Here is a 12,689-nt window from a genome sequence, read left to right on the forward strand (position 1 = left end):
GACAATTGGGAACAGCCAAGGCGAATCGCCAGAATTGGTGCATATAATGTGATATAAAACATCTGGCATGGCTAATAACTGGTATTTTTAGACTAGAAAGGACCTAATAGCCATGGACCTTCCCAGACTGATAATATCAACTCACAGCTGTCTGCTTTACCTGTGCTGGTTATCAAAAATAGATGGGACCCCATTTTTAAAGTATTTATTTATTAGGTTAAACAAACCTAAACACCCTTTAGTGCCACATGAAAGGCACTAAAGGGTGCAAGTTTATTATATGTAGAGGATTAGTGAAATTATATATCTGCAGGATATCTATCTATTCTATCGCTCTATCTAATATCTATTTATCATCTATCAATTATATGCAGGTGCTTCCCACAAAATTAGAATATCATCAAAATGTTAATTTATTTCAGTTCTCCAATACAAAAAGTGAATCTCATATATTATCTAGAGCCATTACAAATAGAGTGATCTATTTCAAGTGTTTATTTCTGTTAATGTTGATGATTATGGCTTACAGCCAATGAAAATCCAAAAGTCATTATATCAGTAAATTAGAATACTTCATACACCAGCTTGAAAAATAATTTTAAAATCCGAAATGTTGTCCTCCTGAAATGTATGTTCAATAAATGCACTCAATATTTGGTCGGGGCTCCTTTTCCATCAATTACTGCATCAATGCAGCGTGGCATGGAGGCGATCAGCCTGTGGCACTGCTGAGATTTTATGGAAGCCCAGGTTGCTTTGATAGCAGCCTTCAGCTCGTCTGCATTGTTGGGTCTGGTGTTTCTCATCTTCCTCTTGACAATACCCTATAGATTCTCCATGGGGTTAAGGTCAGGTGAGTTTGCTGCCAAACAAGCACAGTGATTCTGTTGTTTGTAAACCAGGTATTGGCACTTTTGGCAGTGTGGACAGGTGCCAAGTCCTGCTGGAGAATTACATTTTCATCTCCAAAAAGCTTGTTGGCAGAGGGAAGTATGAAGTGCTCTAAAATCTCCTGGTAGACGGCTGCACTGACTTTGGTCTTGATAAAACACAGTGGATCTACACCAGCAGATGACATGGCTCCTCAAACCATCACTGATTGTGGAACCTTCACACTAGACCTCCAGCAGCTTGGATTGTGGCCTCTCCACTCTTCCTCCAGACTCAGAGACCTTGATTTCCGAATTAAATACAAAATTTACTTTCGTATGAAAACAACACCTTGGACCACTGAGCAACAGTCCAGTTCTTTTTCTCCTTGGCCCAGGTAAGACACATCTGGCGTTGTCTATTGGTCTATTGTGGCCTGACACAAGGAATGCGACACTTGTAGCCCATGTCCTGGATACGTCTCTGTGTGGTGGCTCTTGAAGCAATGACTCCAGCAGCAGTCCACTCCTTGTGAATCTCCCCCAAATATTTGAATGGCCTTTTCTTAACAATCTTTTCAAAGCTGCGGTTATCCCGGTTGCTTGTGCACCTTTTTCTATCACACTTTTTCCTTCCACTTAACTTTCCATTAATATGCTTGGATACAGCACTCAGAACAGCCGGCTTCATTAGCAATGACGTTTTGTGGCTTAACCTCCTCGTGGAGTGTGTCAGTGACTGCCTTCTGGACATCTGTCAAGTGAGCAGTCTTCCCCATAATTGTGGAGCTACTGAAACAGACTAAGGGACCTTTTTAAATGCTTAGGAAGCCTTTGCAGGTGTTTTTGTTATTTATGACAAGATTTAATTTACATAGATTATTATTTTAGTATGTAAAAGATGACGTTAAAAACGCATGTCATACTGATGCTAGGCGAGAAAAATGTCATACTCGCATAGCACTCGCATGACATTTGGAATGATATACGCATGACACGCAACAACTTTTCTGGCTGAGAACCCTTAAGGAAATACCCATGGCAGCTTCTGAAATCCCTTTTTTGTAAAACAGAAGTGAAAGTATTGAAAATGGGTCTGATTTATTTCATAGAAACAGCACCACTTTTGTCTCAAGATTATATTGCTATTGCATTTAATCCTCATTCTTTTTATAAAGGACTCAGTTACAATAAAAGACACAGCCCATGAGCAAGAGTGGCACTATTACAACATGGACCTGATTAATGACAACAATGACCTGATTAGTTGTATTTGTAATAGGCAAATTTTATTTTATTTGTCTACAGTTGAGTTTTTATGCCAATGCACAAATGTGGCAATATCTACTGTACTTACAAAGCACTCATTTGCTTAGTGGTATAACTTCCCACCTCTGCTTGCTGTCTCATCTGCTGCAATAGACTCTTATGGTATAACTTCCCACCTCTGCTTGCTGTCTCATCTGCTGCAATAGACTCTTATGGTATAACTTCCCACCTCTGCTTGCTGTCTCATCTGCTGCAATAGACTCTTATAGTATAAACTCCCGCTGCTTGCTGTCTGCTGTCTGTCATCTGCCACTCTACCATCTAGCAACATATTTTAATGTGCCTGCTTAATGTTAATGATTGGTATAATTCATTGGTTGCATTGTACGATTTACTCACTGTTTGATGTATATACATGACTGTGGCCACTCCAGATACTATCAGGGGGAAGGTGTTATAGCATGTTGCCAGGTACAATGTGTTTGATCATTTAACCACCCCCTGGTGTGCTGGCCCCAGCTGCCAAATTATCCCCACCCTGGTCCCACAATCCATCTCTTCTGACCCAGCAGTCTGGACTATAAATTTAGAACCATTCTTAGGGGTGCACGTGTAGCGCCCCCACTGCCGCAGGGCCGAGGGGTACCTGGTACCGGGCCTCTGAGTCTCTGTTCTGGGGTTGTCACGGTGGCTAGACCCGGTCCGTGGCCCTGCTGAGGGGCGCCCAATGAAAGGTATGGATGGTGATGATGTAGTGGTGCGGTGCAGGTCGCAGCAAATAACGAGGACACCAGGTTGCAGTCTCTTTACCTCTTTACTGAAGGCTTCAGGATCCTCAGTCCGGAATACGGTTAACCAGGCTGCGCAAGTCCTGCCGGTCCGATGGCACCTCCAGAGTTCCCTTTGCAGGTGGAAATCTGTGCCTACCTTCTAGCGCTTGTGTGTTGTGGTCCTCCCCTGCTGTGCTTACGGGATAGTCCCCACAACTGTTGTGTCTGTTTCTGAAGTTCCCTCACAACTCAATTATGATGTTCTTCTTCGTCCCCCAGATGATATGGCTAGGACGCACCCGTATGACGGGTAGGCTCGGAGCTCTTCCTGGACCCTAGTGTCGCCCCTCTCCTGTTGTTGCCCCCTATGTCTTCTTAGGTGATTTGGGTGAGACAGTCCGCCTATAACTGACTGTCCTGCCGTAGGTTTGAAGTTAGGCCTGGAGCTCTATACTTCCTCGGCGTTCCGGCCACCGGCTGCGCGCCTCAGTAGGATGTTGCCTCGTCTTACAGCACAACTCCTACTGGTGTTTCTCCTTGTTGCATTGATCTCGTTTCTCACTCAGCACAATAAACCTCGCTTCTTGTCCTTTCTTAGGGTACCGCCGCGATCAGGTGCAGGCGCGGTCCCGTAACGTTCTCTCAGTTCGCTAGGCCTCTGTCAGGATCCCACCCCTGACAGGGACCCCCTGAATCTTCCCCTGCAACACCCTCTGCCACAGGATGTTGCCTGGTTCCAACCCAGTCAGCTTTCTATCTAACTTCCTATCCAACCCCCAGTTTTACCAGATTGTGAGGAGTGGCCTAATACATAGCACCCTAAGCTCCCCCTGGAGGCCAGACTGTGAAGTGTATTGGTGTCTGTGATACCTGGTCAGGTGAACTCCTTCAGTGCCATCAGACATACCATAGCCCCCCTTAGTGGCGGAGCATCAGCACTGCAACGACCTGGACTCTGGGGCGCTGCACACGCATATGGGGGTGCACGCATCACGGAAGCAAAGCATCACGGAGCTAAGCGTTGTGATGAAGCAGTTATTCCATGTCAGTTAGTCAGGGCAGGAGTCAGGTAACCCACACTTTGCTCTCCCTTCTATCCATGTGTTTTATTCCTATCCTCCTATGTTCCCTTGCAATCCACATCCACCGCCCAATCACCCCTCCATCACGACTCATATACATTAACTCCTCACTCCTTCCCTCTCCCATGTACAGCACCCATGCACTTCTCACCTTCCTGAAAAATCTCAATCCATATTGCCCAAACACACTGCATAAAAAAACTTCATACAATTCCAAAAACTACTTGCTTTTTATCTTCCTACTCCTACTGATTTCAGGGGACATATCCCCCAACCCTGGTCCACCATCCACCAACCTAAACCCTTACCCTACCTCACATAGAAACCTTAATAATCTTACTAATATTACTTGCACTCCTTTATCTCCTTCTTTTAATTGTGCCCTTTGGAATCCACGGTCTGTATGCAACAAGCTTCCTTTCCTACACAATTACTTTCTGAAAAACTCTCTGAATCTGTTGGCCCTCACTGAAACCTGGATCCAAGACTCTGACACTGTCTCTCCTCCTGCCATTTCCCATGGTGGCTTACAATTCTCACATTCCCCGAGACCTACAAACAGACATGGTGGTGGAGTTGGCATACTTCTCTCCCCACGATGCACCTTCCAGGTCATCCCCCCAGCTCCATCACTCTCATTCCCTTCTTTTGAGGTCCACACCATCAGGCTCTTTCGTCCCCTCTCCCTCAGAGTAGCGGTCATATACCGGCCCCCAGGCTCACCCACCCACTTCCTGGACCATTTCTCTGCCTGGCTGCCACACTTCATGTCCTCAGAACTACTAACCCTTATCCTCGGAGGCTTCAACATCCCCATAAACAGCCCCACGTCCACATCTGCATCCCAGCTTCTATCACTAACCACTTCTCTAGGCCTCTCACAGCTCTCAACCTCTGAGACACACAAGTAAGGTAACACCCTTGACCTGGTCCTTGTCCGGCTGTGCGCAATCTCCTACCTAGATAACTCACCGCTTCCCCTCTCTGACCACAACATTCTCTCCTTCACACTCACAAATCCTCGCCTACCCCAGCACACTCCTACCTACCACACATTCAGAAATCTACATGCCATTAACCCTCATACACTTTCAGACTCCCTACACTCATCATTGTCCCCAATCTCTTCTTTTTCCTGTCCTGATCTGGTTGTACATCACTTCAATGACACTCTTAGGAGCACCCTTGACCAAGTAGCTCCCCTCACCCTCAGAACCTCCAAACACAGAGTGAAACAGCCCTGGCTCACATCCCAAACCCGATTTCTCCAACGATGCTCTAGGTTTGCTGAATGCTTATGGCGGAAAACACGCACACCAGAAGACTTCATACTCTTCAAATTTATGTTAAGGACCTATAACTGCCCTTCACCTCGCCAAACAGACCTACTTCACCACCCTGATCTCCTCACTAGCCAACAACCCCAAGAAACTTTTTGACACCTTTCACTCCCTCCTCAAGCCAAAAGCACAAGCCCCTATCACAGACATTTGTGCTGATGACCTGGCTTCCCACTTTATAGAGAAAATAGACAATATCCGTCAGGAAATCCACTCCCAATCACAAAGTTCAGTGACTCCCATCCCTCCCTGCATTTCCCCTGGCTCACTCTCCACATTCGATCCCATCACAGAAGAAGAAGTCTCCAGGCTCCTCTCCTCTTCTCGTCTGACTACATGCACCACTGACCCCATTCCCTCACACCTCCTCCAGTCTCTCTCTCCAGTAGTCACAACTCACCTAACTACAATCTTTAATCTCTCCCTCTCCTCAGGCATTTTCCCCTCCTCCTTCAAACACTCTATCATTACTCCATTACTAAAGAATCCCGCTCTCGACCCATCCTGCCCAAATAACTACAGACCAGTCTCCAATCTCCCCTTCATCTCTAAACTCTTGGAGCACCTGGTCTACTCCCGCCTTACCCGTTACCTCTCCACTCACTCCCTCCTAGACCCTTCACAGTCCGGTTTCTGCCCCCTACATTCGACTGAAACTGCACTCATCAAAGTGACCAATGACCTTCCGACAGCAAAACGTAATGGTGACCACTCTCTGCTCATTCTTCTCGACCTTTCTGCAGCTTTTGACACTGTTGACCACCCTCTCCTACTCTCTAGGCTCCAGTCACTAGGCATTAAGGACACTGCTCTCTCCTGGTTCTCCTCCTACCTTTCTGACCGCTCCTTCAGTGTTCTGTTCTCTGGCTCCACTTCCTCTCCTCTTCCTCTCACTATCGGGGTACCTCAGGGCTCAGCCCTTAGCCCCCTTCTCTTCTCCCTCTACACAGCCCCAATTGGACAGATCATCAGCAGATTTGGCTTTCAGTATCATCTTTATGCTGATGACACACAACTATAAACGTCATCCCCTGACCTTACCTCCGCTGTACTACAGAACGCCACTGACTGTCTGTCTGCAGTCTCCAACATCATGTCCGCTCTCTATCTGAAACTCAACCTCTCCAAAACTGAACTTCTTCTGCTCCCGCCATCTACTAACCTCTCTAAATCTGACATTTCCCTCTCCGTGGGTGGCACCATAATAACACCCCGGCAGCAGGCACACTGTCTGGGTGTTATGTTTGACTCCAATCTCTCCTTCATCTCCCATATACAATCTCTTGCCCGCTCGTGCCGCTTACACCTAAAGAACATCTCTAGAATCCGCCCTTTTCTCACCATGGAGACAACAAAAACCCTCACTGTCGCCCTGATCCACTCCCGCCTGTACTACTGTAATGCTCTATTAATTGGCCTACCCCTCACGCGACTTTCCCCTATCCAGTCCATCCTTAATGCAGGAGCCACGGTCGTCCATCTAGCTAATCGTTACTCGGACGCATCCTCTCTTCGCCAGTCCTTACACTGGCTGCCCATTCATTACAGGATACAATTCAAAATACTTATTCTCACCCACAAAGCTCTCCACAGTGTGGCACCCCCTTACATCTCCTTCCTCTTTTCTGTCTATCGGCCTAACCGACCTCTGTGCTCTGCAAATAACTTCCGACTAACCTCTGCACTAATCCGTACCTCCCACTCCCGACTCCAAGACTTCTCCCGTGCTGCGCCAATCCTCTGGAATGCTCTTCCCCAAGATATTAGGACCATCCACAACTTGCATAGTTTGAGGCGCTCGCTCAAAACACATTTGTTCAGAGCGGCCTATCACATTCACTAATCAAACTCATTTTATATTTGTGTGTGTGTAGCCCATTCACTACTTCCATCTACCCCCCCACCCCCTGAAGATGGCTGGACCATCATTGTAAATACATCTTTGTAAATACACACCTGTACTTTGTATCTCCCCCACCTCATTGTAGATTGTAAGCTCTCACGAGCAGGGTCCTCTTATTTCGCTTTAATTATTGTATTGTGAACACTGTTACTTATGACTGTTGTGTTTGAAACTGTTAAACTGTAAAGCGCTGCAGAATATGTTGGCGCTATATAAATAAAGATTATTATTATTATTAGTTATTGAGAAATTAGGTGATTACAATGTACAAATCACAAATAAAATATTAAAATTATTTATTGTCGTGTAAAAGTGTAATGTTCCAATATTTATTATTATTATAACTTTATCATGAAATAATCTTCACTTTATTAAATAACTAAGAATTATGTACCGTATATATATATACTGTATATATGTGTGTGTATATGTGTAGATAGATAGATAGATAGATAGATAGATAGATAGATAGATAGATAGATAGATAGATAGATAGATAGATAATTGTATAGTAAAACAAAAGAAATAGAAGTATATCTGGTAGATATGATTTTAATAAAATAGAATACATATTAATATTATTTACTTGATTAATACATAAATAATTAACGTGAACTAGCACACATGAACTGCACTATTTCTTTACTTGTCCATATGAGACCACCATTATTTAGAACAATACAAAATAATATACAGTATGTATGTACCAGATCATGCCATCTTTTGTCAAGAGCTGAAAACCTGAAAACAATATCAATACAGAGAAAATCCATTAAAAAATAAACCAGGAATTCAAAAACAAAAATAATGCAAACTGTTCCGTTTTTCAAAAAGTTGGACACAGCTTAAAAACGAAATAAATTGAGCGTGAAATGAGGTTTGCTTAAGAAGTTTCTCATATATTTAACCGCAGACAGATATAACAAAGACCAAAATCAATTAAAAATTATTTTCATCTGAACACCTTTCTATGGGCTCGAGCATGAATCTCTTTAATGCCTCTGTTTACCAGGTTGTTGAGATTTTTTTTCTTCCTGTTCTGAAATACCAATGAGCTGCGCTGTCTGTTGCTGCCCTCTGTGGTGATATTACACAGATCAGACGACTGGAAATATAGACGGCTCATTGTGAAATTAGGGAAAGAGGAAAATGTTGTTGAATTCATCTCCTATAATAACTGCAAGAACCAGATGCTCCAGATTCTGTATGCAAAGAGTCCAACTTTTCTAAACTTTCTGTTCTATCTGAAAGTAAATTGTTGCAATTTTTTTTTATATGTAAAATAAAATGTTGTACTTGGCGTTTTGCACGCCTATGCAGTGCAGCAAAATTTCCATCATTCTTCTGTTCATTTTTCTTCCATAATCCCATTCGTTAAACACTTTCTGGTTCATGAATAGAAAGTGAGAGCCACACTGAAGGCGGACATGTATACAGAGCAGTGGAAGATTAGGAGCAGGAAGACTGAGCCCCCTTTGTGTTCCAGCAATGCTGTTCCATTGTTGCTGTGACATTGCTGGGTCACTTGACCGCTGCAGCCAATCTGCAGCTGATGAAAAGCTGCAACCTTCGCTACAACAAATTTCATCAAAGCAGGTGTCCAATCTGATGGATAATTGATGAGATGCAGTTGATCAGTGGCTATTGATTGGCTGTAGCGGTCATGTGTTGCAAAATGTCCGTTTGACATTGCTAGATCGGCATCACTGCAGGCAGTGAGTCATTCATTGTTTTTATTTTCTATCTGTCCTTGTGATGATTAAGCTGAGGTTGTCCCCTTTAACGCAAATACAGCACACACTATCTGCTGTCACACTGTCACACACTGTCTGTACGATTTATTCAGTGTTGTAAAGCTTTCTCTTCCTATCTATATGGCTAAGCTGTGACATCTTCTCACTATCCAGTTGCACTACAAAATGTCAGCTTCATTCCCTGCCTCTGCTTTTAGACTGGCTATGATCATTCCACCTGATTGGCTGTGCAATAACATGTCATTCGATGTATTGGCTGCAAGGATGGCTCATGCTATCTAGAACTTTAAAATAAAATGGGGGTGGTCATTTTTCAGTGGTTTGAAGCACAAATTATTAGAATTTGCTGGATTGAGCGAATTTCCTAAAATTCTGTGCAAATTTTATTCATATCAAATAGATTTTGAACAATAAACTAAACACATATATATAGATATATATATTTATATATCTATCTATATATACAGTACAGACCAAAAGTTTGGACACACCTTCTCATTTAAAGATTTTTCTGTATTTTCATGACTATGAAAATTGTAAATTCACACTGAAGGCATCAAAACTATGAATTAACACATGTGGAATTATATACTCAACAAAAAAGTGTGAAACAACTGAAATTATGTCTTATACTCTAGGTTCTTCAAAGTAGCCACCTTTTGCTTTGATGACTGCTTTGCACACTCTTGGCATTCTCTTGATGAGCTTCAAGAGGTAGTCACCGGGAATGGTCTTCCAACAATCTTGAAGGAGTTCCCAGAGATGCTTAGCACTTGTTGGCCATTTTGCCTTCACTCTGCAGTCCAGCTCACTCCAAACCATCTCGATTGGGTTCAGGTCTGGTGACAGTGGAGGCCAGGTCATCTGGCGTAGCACCCCATCACTCTCCTTCTTGGTCAAATAGCCCTTACACAGCCTGGAGGTGTGTTTGGGGTCATTGTCCTGTTGAAAAATAAATGATGATCCAACTAAACGCAAACCGGATGGAATAGCATGCCACTGCAAGATGCTGTGGTAGCCATGCTGGTTCAATATGCCTTCAATTTTGAATAAATCCCCAACAGTGTCACCAGCAAAGCACCCCCACACCATCACACCTCCTCCATGCTTCACGGTGGGAACCAGGCATGTAGAGTCCATCCGTTCACCTTTTCTGCGTCGCACAAAGACATGGTGGTTGGAACCAAAGATCTCAAATTTGTACTCATCAGACCAAAGCACAGATTTCCACTGGTCAAATGTCCATTCCTTGTGTTCTTTAGCCCAAACAAGTCTCTCCTGCTTGTTGCCTGTCCTTAGCAGTGGTTTCCTAGCAGCTATTTTACCATGAAGGCCTGCTGCACAAAGTCTCCTCTTAACAGTTGTTGTAGAGATGTGTCTGCTGCTAGAACTCTGTGTGGCATTGACCTGGTCTCTAATCTGAGCGGCTGTTAATCTGCGATTTCTGAGGCTGGTGACTCGGATAAACTTATTCTCAGAAGCAGAGGTGTCTCTTGGTCTTCCTTTCCTGTGGCGGTCCTCATGTGAGCCAGTTTCTTTGTAGCGCTTGATGGTTTTTGCCACTGCACTTGGGGACACTTTCAAAGTTTTCCCAATTTTTCAGACCGACTGACCTTCATTTCTTAAAGTAATGATGGCCACTCATTTTTCTTTACTTAGCTGCTCTTTTCTTGCCATAAAACAGTCTATTCAGCAGTAGGACTATCAGCTGTGTATCCACCAGACTTCTGCACAACACAACTGATGGTTCCAACCCCATTTATAAGGCAAGATATCCCACTTATTAAACCTGACAGGGCACACCTGTGAAGTGAAAACCATTCCCGGTGACTACCTCTTGAAGCTCATCAAGAGAATGCCAAGAGTGTGCAAAGCAGTCATCAAAGCAAAAGGTGGCTACTTTGAAGAACCTAGAATATAAGACATAATTTCAGTTGTTTCACACTTTTCTCTTGCATATATAATTCCACATGTGTTAATTCATAGTTTCGATGCCTTCAGTGTGAATGTACAATTTTCATAGTCATGAAAATACAGAAAAATCTTTAAATGAGAAGGTGTGTCCAAACTTTTGCTCTGTACTGTATATATATATATATATATATATATATATATATATATATATATATATATACTGTATATATACATACAGTACTCAGCATGTGATTTTAATCAATATCTCTCATCTCAACATCGGAGCAATTTCCAAAATATTGACTAGATTGAGTTTCATAGAACATTCTTTTAACCCATAACATCAAGGTAAGGTTAATATTTTAACTTTCATAACAAAATCTTCAGTTTTACTAAAATTAGATTACGTATATATAAGTACATCCCACATCTTTTAGAGTCTAGATGATGGATGGAGAATGATGGCAGCTTGATTCTTCCATATTCCCCATGGGTGTTCGATTGGGTTCAGCTCAGGAGACAATTGGCCACTGAATCACTTTCACCCTGTTCGTCAAAAAATTCAGCAGATGTGTGTTATGTATCATTGTCATGTTGAAAAAGTGCACATCTACCAAGGGTTCAGGGTGATGGCGGCATCTTCTCTTTCAATATAGAGAGGCGCTCATGAAACCCCACACAAGGACTGTCCCACCACTATGTTTCATTGTACCCTTTACAGCAGCCACATGAACCATAGTCTGAAAATGTTCTCTGACTTTTTATAGAGGAATGTTGTGGGTAAGCTTTGTTACCTGTGCAAAGGTTATTATGAAGGGAGGAGGAGGGGGTGAACGCTGACATCACAGAATAGGAATGGTGGCTAATGTGTATATAAAGGTGCTATCAATCATTGTACAGTAGTGGGAGGAGGTGAGCTGTGACATCACCTATTGTGAATGGTGGATCCTGTGATATCTACTATATAGAGGTGTTATCAGTCATTGTACAGGAGGAGGTGAGCTGTGACATCACCTACTGTGAATGGTGGATCCTGTGTTATCTACTGTATATAGAGGTGTTATCAGTAATTGTACTGGAGGAGGAGGAGAGCTGTGACATCACCTATTGTGAATGGTAGATCCTGTGTTACCTACTGTATATAGAGGTGTTATCAGTCATTGTACAGGAGGAGGAGGTGAGCTGTGACATCACCTACTGTGAATGGTCGATCCTGTGTTATCTACTGTATATAGAGGTGTTATCAGTAATTGTACTGGAGGAGGAGGAGAGCTGTGACATCACCTATTGTGAATGGTGGATCCTGTGTTACCTACTGTATATAGAGGTGTTATCAGTCATTGTACAGGAGGGGAGGTGAGCTGTGACATCACCTTTTGTGAATGATGGATCCTGTGTTGTCTACTGTATATAGAGGTGTTATCAGTCATTGTACAGGAGGAGGAGGAGGTGAGCTGTGATATTATCTATTGTGAATGGTAGATCCTGTGTTATCTACTGTATATAGAGGTGTTATCAGTCATTGCACAGGAGGAGGAGGTGAGCCGTGACATCACCTATTATAAATGGTGGATCCTGTGTTATCTACTGTATATAGAGATGCTATCAGTCACTGTACAGGAGGAGGAGGTGAGCTGTGACATCACCTATAATAAATGGGGGATCCTGTATTATCTACTGTATATAGAGATGTTATTAGTCATTGTACAGGAGGAGGAGGAGAGCTGTGACATCACCTTTTGTGAATGGTGGATCCTGAGTTATCTACTGTTTATAGAGATGTTATTG

Source organism: Ranitomeya variabilis, chromosome 7 (genome assembly GCF_051348905.1).
Source record: "Ranitomeya variabilis isolate aRanVar5 chromosome 7, aRanVar5.hap1, whole genome shotgun sequence".
NCBI lineage: Eukaryota > Metazoa > Chordata > Amphibia > Anura > Dendrobatidae > Ranitomeya > Ranitomeya variabilis.